We start from the raw sequence: 19,425 nt of genomic DNA, 5'->3' as shown, positions 1-19,425 counted from the left end.
TTCCAGGCATAGAGAGCAGATTATTCAAAGGCTTGGAGGTGGAAGATTGGTTACCATATAGGAAGAACTTTTTGGCTTGACTGTAGAGCATACCAAGGGGAGCAATGGGCCTGCAAAAGTAGGGGCTTCAAATACCAATGAAGAGGGGTTTTTGTTTGTTTATCCCAAGAGGCTGCTACTTGAGTTTACTGGGTAAAGGAAAGACATGGTCAGACTTATTTCTTAGTAATATCACTTTGGAAGCTCAGAAGATGTGTGGAGAACGAATTGGAGATATCACACTATCTCTCCATCCATTATCTGTGAATGAGACTGATGGAGACAAAGTATATACATATACTCACAAATGCATACAGTGTATCGATGGGGTAAGTATTCTTTTCAAAACTATGTTCAGTGATAAGTCTATTGAGCTGCTCCCCTGCCCCACTCCCCAACCACTCTCTTTTTTTTATCCACTCTTCTTTTTCCTCTTTCTCTTTTCTCTTTTACTCTAAAAGTCTTCTCTGAATATGAGGAAGTCAAACAGCAAAACAACACTGTGCTATTCCATGATTATTTTGGAGAAGAGAGGACAACCCCTGGGGAGGTAAACGCTAAAGATAGCTGTATCACATGTGGTGTATCACACCATGCTAAGCCCTCATTAGAGACTGGGGAAAGCTAACGCCAGGTACTTAGAATTCTCACCTAAGCAAATGACCACTTAAATAACAAAAATTACTGTATTTTGTTTAAAAAAAAACATTTCCAGTAAGAACCAAAGACCTTTTTTATGACAACGAGCAATTACTTTATACTTATCCAAGTGCCATTTTCTCCAAATCATGTGATGCATAATTCCCAAGTGCATTTAAGTCAATCTCAGCCTCCCTATATACTGTGTTTTATAGAAAACAGCTGACTAGTGGGAACTTGCTTTGCTTTTGTATTGGATATGTTGCTCATGCCAGAGTGCCTCAGAAGGCATCTCCATGTGGAGGATCCTAGGCCATGGATGATTGTTTCCAGGAAAACTGGGATTAATTATAAAGGAAGACACATCTGTGGAGCCTATAGACATTCTGCAACTGGTTTGGGTCAGCTAACCACATGAAGAAGAGGAGGCTCTTTGGCTACAGAGTCATTCAAAAATGCCAGTACCCTCAACCTTTTCTTCTTGTGGCAGTTCATCAGCCAGTGATGGTAGAGGGAGGCATGGTACGACCTTATGAATTTGAAAGGTCCATAGGGCTCCTCAGCCTCCTCTCATCTATAGTTCAGTTCAAATTTGTAGCCACCACAGCATCAATACTTAGAGGAACAAAGAACAACTTTAGGGAGTGACCTTCAGGAGTCCAGCTTAGGGGTAGCTAAAACACAAGATCATCCAGCTGTCATGCCACATCTGGACGTGGACTTGTTGGGACTACTGCTATGTAGGAAATGAGCTAAGCTTTGAGCCTAACCCCTAAACTAAGGTGTTCTGGGGGAATTATGACCCTGAGGTATTGAGGAAATGCTTTTATGTTTTTTTCTTGGCTACCTCTTTGAAGGAAATATCACTTTATTAAAAGTTATCTGATAATAAGAGGTTAAATGGAACCAGTAGTACTTGTTGCTAACTCCTAAAATTGTGGGAGTATAACTGGTTGTAACTGAGAAAATAGATAACTATAATCCCTCAGGCCATCCTAGAACCCTGAAGTGGATACATGGCTTACCTAGCCCTGAGAGAGTGATGGCAGGACATACATAACAGACTTCCAGTCTACAAAATACTAGGCAATAATACATCAACTTTGTGGCAGAGGGATAGTAATTTTAAGGATTTCCTTAGCAGCAGATGAGGTTATATAATTGCTACTTAAACCTTAACCATCTCTCAGTCTCTGAGAAACATAAGGAAGGAATTTCAGATTCACACCTTGTACAGTTTTAGGCTTGTGCTGATCTTGACTTTTAGGAAGGTCAGTTGCTCTCTCACCTGACCTTGTTCCTCATGGCCAAGTCTCTAGCTTGTATCCTAGTCTCAATAGCTGGGTTACAGTCTTATTCTTCTAATGCATTAATCTCTTTTTATTGCCTGCCTGGTGTCCCAGATCTGCTAGATCTCAGGGCATAATATCAGTCTCACCAGTCCATTTGTGTCTTGAATCATGCTCCTGAACCTCAACCCTTATGACAGGATCTCTCATGCTTCTTTCTATAGACTTCTCTGCTGGTGATCCCCTGCTAAAACAGGTTACATTCTTTGTCAGTAGCAAGATCCTATGGGGCCAAAATTCTGCCCATCTTCAGTAATATCCATTAATTCTCCACTGCTGGGATTCAACAATACCAGCCTTCTACTGGTCTTTCTACTGGACTTTTATTACCAGGCTCCCTTCCAGTTCCACCAACCTCTCTAGATTTCCTCCTTTCAAGCAAGCTAGAATCTTTATAGTGTGATAGCATCACAGATTTAGAGCTGACAGGAAGCTTAGAGATGATCCAATTACTCCCTCCTACCCCAGTTAACAGTTTTAGATACTGAGGCTCAGAGAGATTGTGACTTGCCCAAAAGTCACACATGTAGTGAGTGGCAGAGATGGGACAGTTTATCTGACTGCAAATTCAGTGTTTTTACCTCCCCCTTTCCCTTTCCCTTTCCTTTTCCCTTTCCCTTCCCCTCCCCCTTCTCCTCCCCGTCTCCCTCTCCCTCTCCCTTCTTTTCCTTTCCCTTCCTTTCTGAATTCTAGGCCTCCTATAGTACTTCCTTGCCATCTCCGCATGGACCACTATCTCCATTCCTTCCTCAGCAGAAAATTGGACACTATGCCTGGTCTTTGACAGTCCGACTATTTTATCTTGCTGTGTTTCAATTTCTTTCCCCCTTGCCAATTCCTAGCTCCCACATTAGAATGCAAGTTCCTTGAAATAAGAACTATTTGGCGGCCTTTCATTTGTATCACAAGCACTTAGCAGAGTGTCTACACAGGGGTGGAGAATCTACAGCCTCGAGGCCTCCACCCCTGGACTCTAACACATAGTAAGTGCTTAATAAATGCTACCCTCCATAAGTATCTATTTCTGTATTACCCCTTATAGACCTATTTAATATATATATACATATATGTTGTCTCCCTGTTTAGACTGTAAACTCCTTGAAGTCAGGGATTATTTCAATTTCTGTTTAATCCCTCATGCTTAGCATAGTGCCAAGCTATATACATTAAAACTGGACAAAGAAAAGATCAAGATGCACCTATCCATAATCTGAAGAAAACCTAAAATTAGGTCAATGATGGCACTCTACATCTACCTACAGAGCATTGACAGCCTTCAGAAGGAAATTACAAAGAAGTTCTAACGGGTGTGATTACCCATTATTACGTCATTACCTATCAGTTAACAGAAAGGCCAACCATCTGTCTCTAAATATGTCTAGTTTATCACTCATTACACACAATCTTCTTTCCAGGCTCTCTAATTTGGCTGCTGTAGCCATGTACTATCTTTAGCTGAGTGAAGGATTTCTGGTTTTTTTTTTTTAGATGAGTCATATATCAACTGTATTCACAGAGTTACAAAATGCTAGAATTGTAAGAGATCTTAGAGACCACTCAGTCCACCCCCTTCATTTTACTTAGGGAGAAAGGGAGGTCCAAAGTGGAACAATGACTTTTCCGGAGTTATATGCTAGTTAGTTGGTATCTAATTACCTTGTATTTAATTGATAAAGTTATTCTCTCTCTCTCTCTCTTTCTTTCTCACACACGCGCACACACACACACACACACACACATTTTTTTTTACCTCTAAGAGAATAAAAACTCTTGAGATTTTAATTATTTGTATATAGACCCCGCCATGGCTAATAGAGTGCCTGACAGGTGATAGTCACTTAAGAAATACTGATTGGTATGACAAGCGGGTGGCAGAACCAGATCCATAATAGTGTATCCTGCCTTCCTCTGAATCCTGTTGTATATTACTCAACCTACTTATGGAATATTTTATTTTTAAATATGATTATTTGCTCATAATGACAAAATGTTTAAATTCATTTAGGGCTCTAATTTTTGCTGACTATTTTCTCACATGTGAATTCATTTTGTCACCAAAGGACAAAAATTTGTTAGTTTCAGGGTAATTTGGGACACTTTATTGAGTCAGCCAAGTCATCTTATCTAAACAGTGTAGTAGGCAGATGATGTAGCTTTAGTTGTTTCTTTTGTCTTGTCAGGCTGAAGGACTTACTGGTTTTCCTAGGTTTTTCCCACTTAGACAACCTAGCATTTGTAATGGGGATGGTGAACTGGGCCCTTTACTGCTTCACATTTCCAACACTGTCATTTAGGAACCTGTCCTCCTGTCTTACTGTGGCTGTGGTAGTACCTTAAAAACCTGGCATTATGAGAGCCAAATAGCAAAGTACAGCCAGGACCAACCTGAACTTGCCAAACAACTTTAAAATAATGCCTCAAATGAAATTTTGGAGTGATAGAGCTAACAAAAGGTCAGAGGGAGACATTTTTCTTACTTAAGACAACTTAGGAGGTCCACAGGAGAGGTCAGTAACCCCTGGGGAGGATGCAGGCCAGGGTACAGAGAGGCACCAGCTTTGAGTCTTGGAGGTAGCCAAAACAGCAGCAGTAGCAGCAGCAGCTTTGGGAGCTCTCAGTCTAGAGACTGTAAGGGGGTCAGACACTTGGTCAGAAAGATGTTATAGGGGACCCTTTAATGGCAATGGGTATAGCTGGTGCAGACTGGCAACTCTATTGCCCATAAGCAGTTCTGAGTCACAGTTGTAGGATGGAGGGGAGTGCTTGTGATTGGTCACTAGGGAGCAGGGGCCCTGGTCATAGTTCCATGGTTTAGTACTTGTGGCTGCAAGGGAGCAAGGGGCCTTTCCTGGGTAAATACTGGGAGCACAGACCAGGAGAGCAATGACCACATTTCTCCCAGGATAGCACCACTTTGAAAGCACCAAGAACTTGCAAAAACTAGCTCAGAAAACAGTAGCACACAAAGGCCTGAAGCTTGACACAATGCCTACCCCCATTAGGTGAGCAGAGTCCAACTTTAACATAAAGTTAAAAGTGAAGAAATAGGCTGAGAAAATGAGCAAACTACCAAAAAGAAATTGACTATATAAAGCTGCTACCATGGCAAAGAAGACCAGCACATAAACTTAGAAGAAGACAACAATGTGAAAACAGCTAGGGGCAAAGCCTCAAACAAAAGTGCTAATTGGACCCAAAGTGACCAAAAACTCCAGAAGAGTTAAAGAAAGTGAGGAGTGCTACTGGAAAAATCTGGAAAAGAAATGAGAGTGATGCAAGAAAATTAAGAAAAGATTATTAACAGCTTGGTAGAAGAGGCACAAAAAATAACACTTAAAAAACCAGAATTAACCTAATGGCAAAAGAGGCACACAAATTCACTGAAAAAAAGAATTTTAAAAGCAAAATTGATAAAAGGGAAAAGAGGTACAAAATCTCAATGAAAAAATACTTTTTTCAAAATTAGAATTGGGAAACTAATAGTTAATGACTACATGAGACTTCTAGAAACAATAAAACACAGTCAAAAGAATGAAAAAAAAATAGAAGAAAATGTTAAATATCTCATTGGAAAAATAACTGACCTGGAAAATAGGTTGAGGAGAGGTAGTTTAAGAATTATTAAACTCTCTGAAAGCTTTGATAAAAAATCTAGGCATCCTCTTTCAAGAAATTATCAAGGAAAAATGCATTTATATCCTAGATCCAGAGAGTAAAATAGAAATTGAAGGAATCCACTAATCGCCTGCTGAAAGAGAACCCAAAATGAAAACTCCCAGGACTTCTATAGCTAAATTCCAGAGCTCCCAGATCAAAGGGAAAATACTTTGAGCAGTCTGAAAGAAACAATTCAAATATCATGGAACCACAATCAGGACCACAAGATTTAATGGCTTCTATGTCAAAGGAGTAGAGGACTTGGAATATCTTTTCTGGAAGGCTAGGATTATAATCAAGAATCCCCTCCCCAGCAAAACCAAAGATGATCTTTAGGGGAAAAATGGATATTTAATGAAATAGAGGACTTGCAAACATCCCTGATGAAAAGACCAGTTCTGAATAGAAAATTTGACATTCAAACACAAGACTCAAGGGAAGTATAAAAAAGTGCACAGGAAAGAGAAATCCTACATGTGTATTCCTCCTGATAGGGTGAACCATAAGAAAACATCCAGAGAACTAGTATGTGGAAATTTCATTTCTATGACTATGTTTGGTTGCCTTCCTGGGAGTTGGTATTCAAATGCAGTTGAATCTGTGATATTAAGATAGTTCTGGGAAAGGTCTTGCTGTCTCTTTCCCTTTGGCCCAATTGCTATGAATGGAATAAATTACTGTAAATTATATGGTTAGTAACCTGATGTATGTAGGCCAATGCATACTCCCAGAAACTAGTTATCTTAATGAAATTCCTATGTGATTTTCTCTTCAACTGTTGTCTTTCACATCATTCTACTCTAGTGTCTGGGGGATTGATACCTTTCAAAAGAGTACTTTGCTCCCCCAAACAACCCTCAATACTTCCAGTGTTTGGTTTTCTAGGAGTCAGCAGCAGGACTTCATGTATTGAGGAACGATGATTTTAATGTTACTTTGGAGATTATTTCATATGCCAATATACTTTGAAAGTCATAAATGGAAGAATCATAGAATCTCAGAGTTGGAAGGCTATCCAGCACAGTATCTGAAAATAAATTCACTCCCCAACATCTCTCACAGAGGCCATTTAACCTCTGTTTGAAGGACTACAACAGATATTCCACTATCTCCCCAAGGCAGGCAATTTCACACTGAAGGAAGCTCAGGCTGTTATGAAGTTTTTACTCATATTCAGCTGAAACCTGCCTCTGCAAATGCCACCTATTGCTCCTACTTCTACCCTCTAGGACCAAGAGGTACAAGTTTAATCCTTCTTTGATGTGGCAGTCCTTCAACTACTTTAAGACAATTTTCTCTTTCCCAGGATAAACATTTTTTGCTTCTTCAGCTGCTTACTAGGCAACCTGAAACTTCCCTTCACTATTTTTTCTCCCAGATTTGCTAATCCGATTACTTTGGGGCAGCCATAGATCTCACCAAGGAGGCCCTTTCATATTTTAGGACTTGATGCAAATGGGAGCATCTAGATAACATCAAGATCCAGATGCTTCTTCCATTTGGAAGCTGTGCAAGAAATGTTACTTAACAATGAAGAACACCTCTGAGAAACACACGGATCTCTATATTCTGAGCCTTGATTGATATCGAACATTAGGTGATCAGTAAACAATGTTCTCTTCATATTCCATCTGTCAAAGAGCCCTCTTTGATCTTAATACACACATGGGGACAGACTGTCTCATTTAAAAATCTGACTGATCAATGCTCTTTCCATTAAAATGACCCAGCAAATTGACTTCACTATATGTGATATGTTTAATTTTTCATTTTAGGTAACATCTCTTCTAGGAACATATAAGGAAAAATGAAAATGATATAAAAGAATAAGATATTAGGTTGCAACAGAGGTAAATTGAGTTTTAAGGAATCCTATGCTTCTTAGCAATTACAAATTAGAGAGGTCTTATGATAGGCCAAGAGGAAAAAAATCCCTACAAATGAGTAAAACAAGTTTCTGGACTCTCCTCAGCAGCTGTCATCAGGAAATTACACTGAGACTTTGAAATTAAATTTTAAATTTGCTCATAACCCTTTTTTTAGTGGAGTTCATTAATGTGCATCCTTCCCATCTCTAACCAGTTTACTTCAGAGGATTTTAGCAAAATATATACTTACAACTTGAATTAACCTAGAACAATGTAATTAAGGAGGATGGTGTGCAGGTGTATGACCTAGATATTTTCGAATATTCAACTGGGAGTAAGCTTAAGTATTTTCGTGTTTTATTGCATTAGCAAACAGAAAAAGTGGTTTTGTAGGAGATTCTTTAATCTAAATCTAGCAAAAGGGATGTGTATCAATATTTGTGGGAATTATCCTGCGGTGGATTATATTTGGCATTGTACAATACCAATATTTATTATTGAAATTGGGCCATCTTTGCAAAGTAGGGTATTTTTGGGAGGGTGCAGGGGACAGAGTGAATAGAATGCTTAAAATGACTGTCAGTTCTACAAGCTCATTCCAGGCAATGGTGCCTTGGGGAGAGAGGAAACCATGATCTTGATAGAAAGGTTTCCAAATCTCTGTAGTGACATCCAGGCAATCATATAGATGAAAAGTAATGGGAAGGATAGGTTACACAACATTTTTTTTATATTGGACATAAGTAAATGGAAAATGACTAGAGAAAAATCACCCTTGTTTGTGGGCAAAGGGGTTGCTTAGATTTTAAATCAGCTTGCATCCTCGGCAGGCTGAGTGCTTCATTAATGGTGCCTCTGGCATGTCAAATAGAGCACCCTATAGTGCTGAGAAATGGTCGCACTTCTGTTCCCACTCTGATTATAAGAATTGATTGGTTTGGCCTGCTCTACATCTCAGGAGACTTATCCAAGATCTTGCATTAAGTCTGTGTCATAGAGTTTTGGGATTCTTACTTTTCAGTATTTCAAGCAGTGCGCTATATCAGAGCTGTAACTTTTTATAACGCTCTGGAGCAAATTCATTTGCGGGGTTGGTTGGGAGATATACAGGGGATGGTTGCTCTGTGAGGGCAATTACTCTAGATAAGGATGGTCTATTTCCTTAGAATCACCTAGATCTAGTATCTCCCTTTCTCCCAAGTGGGTTGTGAAGAAGGTAGCCCCTTCCTGAAAGTGGTGCCATGGTGACATGATCCAAGGGGTGGAGATTGGGGTCAGTTGTGTTTTAAACCATTCAAGGAAGAGGGGACAGGCAGGGTACTGAGGACCTACATATATGCTACATCCCACTTCAAGAAAAATGGAAGAACTGGAAAGATTATATCCTGATTCCTCAGACTTGATGAAGATTACCATAGGTGCTAGAACAAATGACTGAAAAACTATCCTGTGTCTTAGTACTAGAGCTTTTCCTTAATGAGGGCAGATAGAAGGAAGGAGTTCTCCTGCATGTCTATTATTGTACTGTTTCTTTACTATGATCTCTCCCTGAGAGGCAACATAGTATAGTGGAAGGAATACTAGACTTTAAGTAAAGAGACTTGTCTTGAATCTCTGTTCTTTGTGACCTTAGGCGAATCATTGAACTTTGAGAATGACCAGTTTCCTCATTTGTGTAGTGAGATGAAGAGTATCTTCTTTCACTGCCATGGTCAATAACGCAAGCGTGTGCTAGACTCTGCTTTGCATATTTTGTGGTGAATGATGTCCTTTCACAATTCTTCCAGCAGAGTGGAATGTCTCTTCACACTTCTTCCAAACAGTGGGCTACTTTTCCTCAGGCACTGGTTGGATAGCCAAAGGAGTAAAATTGTTGGGAGATTCCTTGCTCTCTAACAACAAGAGGGAGGAGTGAAACTGTCTATGTAGAACTTTTGGAAGAAGGACGGAGGTCCCTCAACAGAAGCCTTTGTCTCAAGGTGCTAAGATTTGGCATCTCTTTCAATGGGACTCCCGGGGAGAGCAGGTTTTGCCCAGTGGGTCAGGGAACACTAAGTGTGCAATAGTACAGTTTGGTTCTTAGTATTGAGCTTTGCATGAGGTCAGTCTACATGCAAAAGGGAAATGACCTATTGGCCACCTTATTATAGATGACTTTACTGCCAATGAAGACCAATGACTGTGCTAGAAGTATCATCATCTGCTCTTGGGGTTGCTTCGGCAGCCATGTGGTACCAGGCCTAGAGTCAGGAAGGCCTGGGTTCAAAACCCGCCTCAGATGTGTATTAGCTGTGTGACTCTGGGCAAGTCATTTTAACCTCTGTTTCCTTCAGTTTTCTCAGTTGTAGGGCAGGGAAAATAATAACACTTAGCTCCCAGGGTTATTGTAAAGCCCTTAGCATAGTACCTGGAGCAGAGTAAGTGCAACATAGATGTTAGCTAGCTTTTTTTTTTTGCTTCTACTTACAGTCACCACTTTATATCGGGAGACTCCTATCAATTACAATGATTTGGCATTCTATGATTTCATATCACATGGACTATATCCAGGACTAGTTTGAAGGGGGGAAGTAAGGTCTGGGATTTATGGCCTTTATTCTCTTCCATATATTTTCAAGTCTTTTAATGTTTTCCTAAAATCATTGAGCTCATTTCTTGTAGCACGGTAGTATTCCATCACGATCACACATCACAACTTGTTCAGCTATTCACCAGTTGATGGATATCCCTGCAATTTCTGAGAGAACTGGGGGAGATGTGGGAGAGGGACTTCTCCATAGATTTTCAGTCCTTGAGGGAGAAGCAACATGATTGGATGTCCTCTTTACTGTCTGTCTTTCAGTTTTGTTGTTGTTTGTTTTATTTTATCATCTTTAAGGTCCACTATTTCACCTGTACTAAGGTTTATACTAAGTTCTTGCCAGGCTTTTTGAATTCCTGAGGTCAGATTTGTCTAGTAATAGCCTTAAGAACATAAGTGATTGGAACATTCTCTTTAGCTTCAACACCTTGCCATCAAGGGCTGGTGTGTTATTAGAGTAACATCTTTTTGTTTGTTTGTTCCTTAAAAGGTACTGAATCTACCCTCAAGATTTAAATGGTCCAGGGGACTAAGGTATGAACTGTTGACTTAGCTTCCTAGTCTTGTGAGTACAATGCATGAGGAACCAGTGGCTCTTCCCTCATGCTTGATGATGCTTCTATTTTGTGTGCCATGATGGAAAACATGGGGAAGCTGTGCCCAATTGAGTCAGTGTAATATCCTTGCTTAATGTTCTTTCTGGGCTACTGATAAACAAACATCCTTTTGTTAACTCTCAGATTGTCCATAAGTATTTTGTGTCACTCCTACCCCAAACTGAATTGTCACACTGCCTTAAGTCAAGCCTGGCTGAAGACAGCCAGCTAGAGGAAAAATAGTGGCTGGGGAACCAAAGACAGAAATAAACTGGTCTATCTCTTCAAGAAGCCTTTGTTCTGTTGAGGGAAAATATATATACACTTCAGTAGGTGAAAAGTAATTTCTAGAGGCAGAGAATACTCACAACTTGGGGTGGTGGCAATTGGGTGATACTTTTCCTACTCCAGGGGATAGATCATGAAATATGCTTTGAAGGAAGCTAGACGTTTTACCAGGCCTATTAAGAACCTAAAGAGCAGAGACTTACCCATGGTCACAAAGCTGAGGAAAAACAGAGGCTGAATTCGAAGTTGTCTTGTCAAATGTCCAAATGAGTGCTCTTTTAACTTCCTCATGTTTCCTTTAATCCTATTTCCTTATTGATAAACCAGAGCACCCAAGGCACCAGACTAATTATCCACCTCCTCCAATAGTCAGGTAAGAAGAAGCGATTTTAATTCTGAGCACTCATGACAAAACAAAATTGACCAGTCCTTTTCCAGTGATCTTAAAGTGTGCTCCCCACGTTAAGTTGTCACTGCTCTGGGCTGAGATTTTGAAATGATTCTGGTCAAGGAGCTTCCTTCCCTTAGGCAGGAGCTGCCCCTATTTTGTGAAATCAACCACATTTTTCAGTCACACACTTCCCCAGGCTCCGTCAGAGGTGTTGAGTGACTGTGTTAACCTTGGTGTTTGGGCAATAGGAGAGTCAGTTGAAGTCAATCGCCATTTCCCACAACCCTGATCAACTCCAAGGGCGCCGACGGGGGTGTTGATGGACTGTGAGGGACAAGTTGGTCAAGTATCTCTCTTCTCAGCAAATTACTTCCTGCCAGTATAGTGTTAGCAGAACATATTTTAAGTCGCTTCTTTTAACAGCACATATTGGTTGGTGTTGCGTAGGCTCTCTCTATTTTTAAGAGACAGATGGCAGCTCCCCGTTTCTGTACACTGTTATCTTGTAGCTGTAAGCATCAACTTTACAGGTGGACGGGCTGTTGTACAGAATGACATTTTACAGAATTACTAAATCTCAGAATTGTCAGGGTCCTTGTGGTCATTGAGCTCAACCTATATCTCAGCAAATATCTCTTTAGCATTCCTCCTCCACTTGAAGACTCCTAGATAGGGGAAACTTACTACTTTCAGAGAAAGCTCATCCCATTGTGGAATTACCAGAATTGCCCAGAATCAGTTATTACCATAACTGACTACTTCACACAATGGCACTGCCTGGAGGAAGCTCACAGATCCTGGTGGAGGCTGAGCTTTAAAATGTCACTGAAGATCAACATTGGGAGAGATGTCACTGAGGGGAAAAACTTAAGTAAGTTGTCAGTGACAGGAAAGCGTGAGGCTGTTATCAGTTTCAGAGAGTCTAGAGTTTTATTATTCTCTTTATGTTGATCATCCCCCTTTCCCTTTTATGATTAGATGAGTTTCTAAATGAGAGGTTATTGGTTAGTATGAATAAAGATATTCGCTCTTGATTAAATGACAGTCTTTGAACTGAAATTTTCATTTGGTAATCCTTTCTAAAACATTTATTATGTAATAGAATATTATTGCATCATAAGATACAATGCATGTGTAATTCAGAGAATCATGAAAAGATTAAGGATCACAGGAACATTCATTTAAGGCTAGAAGGGACCCCAAGGGTCATCTTTTCCAATTCCCTCATTTTACAAATGAAGAAACTGAGGCCTAGAGAATGACTGGTCCAATTTGTATGAACTGATGATGAGTGGAGTAAGTAGGATCAATGATTATTATAACATAAATGAAAACAACCCTCTGAAATGAAGCCAAACTCTGAGTGATTAACGGTAATGAGCAATCTTGGTCCCAGAAAAAAAGAAGTGGAAAGGTACCTCTTTTCTTTTGGTAGAGAGGTGGAGGATAACGGGTGAAAAATGTCACCATGTAGTGTCGGGCATGATCACTATATTGTTTTATTTTGATGAACTTTTTTCTTGGTTACAATCAAGGAATCTGGGAGGGGGTGCATTTATCTGGAGACAGCTGTGATGAAAAAACAGAAGGTCCTAACAAATATTTATTTAAAAAGTAAAAAGATTTGCTAGCTAAAAAAGTTAACCAACCCATAAATAATTTATAAGCAATATGAAAACATTAACAGTCCTGATAATAATGAAATAGTTAACAAACCACATCAGTCCAGATTTATTATTTCTATGTAGTTCTCACCAAAGTCCTCCTGTAATGAATGCATCATCTTAACAATGATAAGTCCTCAGGTCTGGAATTGCCCTTCTTTTAATCCCCAGGGCTTAGCATAATGTTTGGGATATAGTAAGTGATGAAAAGAAAACTCTTTGTTGACTGATTGACTAACTGGAAAGTTAAGGAAGCAGAGGGAAAGTTGTCCTAGTGCATGCTTCAAATATGTTCCAAGCAATGACCTGTATCGCTGCTCTCTGTGAACAAGTTTGTCTGAGTGCAGTGAGGTTTACCATCACAGGGGTAGTCACCCAGAAAGTCAATTCACCTCTCTGAGCTTCCATTTCCTCATCTGTAAAATGGGTATACTCAATAGCACCCACCTCTCAGCGTTGCTGTAAGAGATCAATGAGAGAATGTACATAACTTTCTTTGCAGACTTTAAAGCTCTATGTAATTGTTAGTTATTATTATTAATCCTTCAGGGAAAGATTTGGGGATCTAGAGCTGGAAGGGACTTCAGAGAGCATTCTGGAATCTGAATCTCAGAGAACTTACCTGAAGTCACACAGCTAGTAAACATTATACACCCATGTAGAACCCAAGTCTTCTAATTCCACAGTTAGTCTTTTTATTTCCCCACTACTCCATGTTTCCTTTCAGTTTCTGTTATGTTTTTAATGGTATTCGGATATTGGTCCTGCAACAAGAGCTCTGCTCTTTTCTATTTAGATGAAAGTGCCACTTTTATTGTTTTATATAAAAGTCACTCTTTTATATTTAAATCACTATCCTGCCATTCTTCTCTATATACTGTTCTGCAGACACAGGTGGATTTGAAAAACAAGACATCTTCACAATTGATTATGAACCGTGGGATACAAGACCTTACTCTGTAGCATCGCTGAAAGCATCTTTGGAATGACTCCCTTAGCAGACAGCATGGTGGAGATCATGATGATAATTTATACAGCAACAATGATGATGAGAAAGGAGGAGCAGGAGTAAAAAGAGGAGTTGAAAGAAGAGGAGAGAGAGGAGGAAGAGGAGTAAGAGTGGGAGGAAGGAGAAGAAGATTGAACAAAACCAGATTGCATTTAAAGGGCCATGGAGTAGATGGCATCTATCTTTCTCTCAGGTAGACCTAACCCTGGGGAAATTGAGTTTTTAATATGGTTTGAAATTGTATGCTTTATTTTGGGTGTTATAGGATTTGTCCTATTTAAGGGCTGTCCAAAATGCAGCCTGCAGGCAGCATGATATGCTGCCGACCTACAAGGGTAGAAATTTGCATAAATGCTTTAGTAAATGAAACCCAGCTACCGCAGAGCTCTCCCTAAAATGGCAAATCAAAATATATTGTCTATTGTTTCAATAAAAACCTAAAGTTGGACAGCCCTGTCCTATTTCATTAAGAAAATAAAAAGCGATTAGGACTATATTACATTTTGAATTTGTATCTTCAATGCATGGCAAAGTGCCTGATGCTTAATAAATCCTTGTTGATTGATTTGACTGTAACATATATTACACATTAAAAGATATTACATATATGTATTTTATAGTATATAGCATGCATATTTTACTATATATAGTATGCATAATGTTTATTATAAAATACACACATATACAATATACATATAGATATATGCATACATACATACATGCATATCTATATCTATATTTATATCTATATCTCTATAGAGCTTCCAATCAACTTATACTCCAAAATGTGAGATATATCTGGACTAGCCAGTTATTGGTTGGAATGGTATCCAGAGCCCTGGGCCAGAAGGCAGAAGTCCCATCTTTGACACCTACTGTATGACTGAAGAATTCATTTCACCCCTCTCAGTCTCCATTTCTTCAACTGTAAACTGAGGACAATAGTGCTTGCACTTCGTCCCTCAGAGGTTGTGAAGAAAGTATTTTTGTAACTCTCTAAGTCTTATGCAAATGCCCACTATTATTTTTAACTTCACGGCATTTAAGCATCATTAAGTATATTTAGATTGTTCTCATATTCACTACTATAGCTGGATCAATGTAAAACTTTGTAATTCTGTTCCAAGGATGTGGTGAGAAGAGGCATGGTATAGTCATTGAGCTAGCCTCAGGTTTAGTTCATATCCCACCTCTGACACATATTGCTTGTATGTGGTGAAGCAAGTCAGGACCCAGGCAGCTCCTTAAGATTAAGTAGCACAGAAAGTATAGGTCTACTTTTATAAGGGGAACTTTTAAAAACTTTTTTTTGCACTTAATAGTATTTTATTTTTCCCAATTACCTGTAAAGATAGTTTTCAACATTCATTTTTGTAAGATTTTGAGTTCCAAATTTTTTCTCCCTCCCTCCCTTCTCTCCGTCTTCCCCAAGACAGCAAGCAATCTGAAATAGGTTATACATGCATAATCATGTTAACATATTTCCACATTAATCCTGTTGTGAAAAATGAATCAGAACAAAAGGGAAAAACCATGAGAAAGAAAAAGAAGCCCCCCAAAAGTGAAAATAGTATGCTTTGATCTGCATTCATACTCTATAGTTCTTTCTCTGGATGAGAATAGCATTTTCCATCATGAGTCTTTTGGAATTGTCTTGGATCATTACATCACTGAGAAGAACTAAGTCAATCATAGCTGATCATTGCACAATGTTGCTGTTACCATGTACAATGTTCTCCTGGTTCTGCTCACTTCTCTCAGCATCAGTTCATGTAAGTCTTTTCCAGGTTTTCCTGAAGTCCACCTGCTCATCATTTCTTATAGAACAATAGTATTCCATTACACTCATATACCACAACTTGTCCAGCCATTCCCCAATTTATGGGCATCCCCTTGATTTCCAATTCTTGGCCACCACAAAAAGAGCTGCTATAAATATTTTTGTACATGTGGGTCCTTTCCCCTTTTTATGATCTTTTTGGGATGTGGACCTAGTAGTGGTATGGGGGGATCGAAGGGTATGCAAAGTTTTATAGCCCTTTGGTCATAGTTCCAAATTGCTCTCTGGAACCAACAATGCATTAGTGTTCCAATTTTCAATAAGGGGAGGTTTTTCACTGGGAGTTCTTTATTCCAACAAAATTTAGGGACCAGTAAAGAAAAAAAATAGTAGGAATCTGAAATCCAAGGACCTGAGCTCACATCTAGAATCTGCAAGTTACTATTTGTGAAGCCTCTGGCAAATTAACTTCACTTCCTCATTTATAAAATGAGAGTCTTTTTCAGCTTTAGATCTTTGATCCTGTGGAGGAAGGTAGCATTATTCCATAAACAAAACAAAAGAAAACACATAGAATTAGAAAGGCCATCAAAAGATCAATTAATAAATAAATGCTGTGCAATGGAATTACTGAAGTGAGTAACCCTTCAGTCAATTTATCCTCAGAATTCTGAATAAGGAATGCTGACCTATGTCCCTGGGAGGATTGCCTGAGCCTTCCTTGGTAATCTGTCCTATTATCTAACTATTCTTTTATTAACTGCTCTCAACTGTACCTGCTACAAACTTAGCATGTTTCTGTTTTTTTAAATTAATTTATTTATTTTTAGTTTACCACACATGGTTCTACATAGTTTTGAGTTCCAGATTTTCTCCCCTCCCTCCCCCCTCCCTCCCCAAGATGGCATGGAAGCTCATATACCATGTTTCTGTTTTAATGGAGTCGAAGATGGATAGAGCCTTAAATTTAGACCTGGAAAGGACCTTAGCAACCATCTAGTACAGATGAGCAAACTGAGGCACAGAGTACTAAAGGGAATTGTGCAAGGTCACACATAGGCAAGGATTCAAACCCATGTCCTGGCTCCACATGGTTGCTATTTCCAGCACCACGTTGCCTATGTCAACTATTGACCTTCCACCTCAGAACACAATGCCGCTTTACTTGAGGATGACTGACTGGCCTTTAGCCTTTTTAATTTTTCACTTTAATCATTCTACTCATTTCAACAAACACTGAGAGACAATATGAAATGGAGTCTAGATCCCTCACGTAGAAATCCTTGCCATAGGATTCTGGCTCCAATAGTTACTAGCTGTGTGTCCCCAGTCTAGTTACTTCATCTTTCTGAAATTTAGTGTCCTCCTCTGTAAAAGGAAGGCAGTAACATTTACACTGTCCAGCTTATGCACTTGTTATGAGGAAAGTGCTTGCTAAAATCTAAAATTCTGGAGAAATAAGTTATTGTTACTTTTTATAAGGCACTGAGGGTAGAAAGATGAAAGTGAGATCATCGTCAACCTCCAGAAACTCAAATACTTAAAGAAAAGAGTTTTGCAGTATTTTCTCAGCAATTGAGAAACAATTATATTTCAGAGGCAAGGGGGCCCTGATATACTTATTGTGCCCTTTATGAATAAAAGCACTGGAAATAATGAAGCATCCACTACCCTTTTCTGTTTAGTTTTCAAGCATTTGTCCTATTGATCCTTGCTCTACTGGCCATGTTATGTGCCTATCAGTCCTCTGCTCAAGAAGTTCTAGTGAATTCCCATGACTTCTAGGATGAAATACAGGATCAAATCCTCTGTGTAGTATCTAAAGGTCACCACAGTCTGTTTCCCTCTTAACTTTCCAGGCTGATCATACATAATTTCTCATCACCCACTCCTGTCAGATGGGATGACTTGCCGTTCCCTAGACGTGGCATTTCATCTTCTGTCTCTCTGCCTTTGCAAGGTAGTTCACCAAACCTTTAAAGTTTTTTCCCCATCTCTGCCTCTTGGAATCCTTCTTTCAAGGCTCTTCTAGAGTACTACCTATTATTAGAGGCCTATTTTATTCTCCACCCTCCTCAATTTCTGGAACCCTCCCTACCCAAATGACTTAATACTCACCTGATATGTATCTTGCATTTATCATTCTGGGTCCATATTACGTTACTCAGTAGAATATAAGCTCCTTGGGGACAGGAACTGTTTCATTTATGTCTTTGTGTTTTCAGCACCCAGCATAATAACTGGCACATAGTCAGAGCTTAATGAATACTAAATGAATGAATGAATGGCATCAAGGTTGATTGGCTTACCCCCTCAAATCACAGAAAATCAAGCAGTGCTCTGTCCCTATTATTTCCTGGATAGTGTTAATTAATACCGAAATAATTCATTGAAGTGAATTATTAGGGAACCTACTAGAGTTGTGCACAATCCATCAAAATGCCCTTTGAGATCCTTGTCTCTTTTTCACAAGGTCTCTCACAGCTAGCAATGAATATTTCAACTTTAACAGAAAATGGAAATGTCAGGTGTGGCTTCCTCGTTTGTTTTATTCAGTCTTCACCCCTTCCTCCATACTCTCACACATATTGTACAAACTGTCTTCTCCTTGCTAAACATATTCTATTTTTAATGCATGTCAAAATATTCTGTTCAATATGAATTCATATACAAGTATACATACATTATATATATATGTATATATATATATATATACATTCACACACACACACGTATGTCCTTTCCTGTTATTTTCAGTTCTTTGCTTTTTCTTACATCTGCAAAGCCCTTGATAATTTTAAAAGTACTCATCATACCAATACCTACCATTTATATAATGAGTTAATTCCTGCAAATTACTTCACACACATCATCTCATGTTGATAAGAAGAGAGAAAGGAAGGGGAAAAAAGAAAGGAAGAAAGAAAACAGAAGAATGTGAAGCAGCCATTAAGCACTTAAATATGTGGCACTGTGAAAAGCATTGGGAATACAAAACCAAGAAAACATGGTGCCTTCTCTGAAGAAGCTTATGCTCTAATGAGAGAAGACAACAAATAAGAGAGAGGTGGAAAGCAGGGAGAGGGTATCTAGAGGGGCAAAGCAGCTGGTATGTATAGGGGGCAGGCCGTATGAGTCAATGAGAAGGAATGTGATTAGCATAGCAGGGACTCTGGTGATATAGTGGTTCTAAGCAAGGACTAACCCATTAGGGCTGTCCAAAATGCAGCCCCCAGTGTGATTTATGCGGCCTGCCTACAAGCATAGAAATCCTTTAGTAAACGAAGCCGAGCTACCGCAGAGCTCTCACTAAAAAGGCAAATCAAAATATATTGTCTAGTGTTTCAATAAAAACCTAAGGTTGGACAGCCCACAATCAGACCTAGAAGGTAATACCACTATTATCTTTATACAGGAGAATGACTCAGGGCCATGGTTATACATATACACACGGTAAGTATCAGAAGCAGGGTGTGAATCTAGGTCTCTCCCTCCTCTAGTTTTAGGGCCTTCCTTTCTACCAGTAGCTCTTGAATAGTTTTTATGTTATGGACTCCTTCAGCA

At 39.2% G+C, this 19,425-nt stretch overlaps 1 long non-coding RNA gene across 1 annotated transcript in view; it reads left to right on the top strand.

Moving 5' to 3' along the window:
- The window catches only part of LOC118855307, an 80,626-nt gene that overhangs the window by 39,602 nt on the left and 21,599 nt on the right, over window positions 1-19,425 (top strand). Inside the window, exon 3 of the long non-coding RNA XR_005010737.1 lies at window positions 13,961-14,274. This is a non-coding gene — a long non-coding RNA (uncharacterized LOC118855307). The remainder of the gene's footprint in view (window positions 1-13,960; window positions 14,275-19,425) is intronic.

The sequence above is a fragment of the Trichosurus vulpecula genome, chromosome 6 (assembly GCF_011100635.1).
Source record: "Trichosurus vulpecula isolate mTriVul1 chromosome 6, mTriVul1.pri, whole genome shotgun sequence".
NCBI classification, from domain to species: Eukaryota; Metazoa; Chordata; class Mammalia; order Diprotodontia; family Phalangeridae; genus Trichosurus; species Trichosurus vulpecula.
This window is presented reverse-complemented; position numbering and strand designations above follow the sequence as displayed.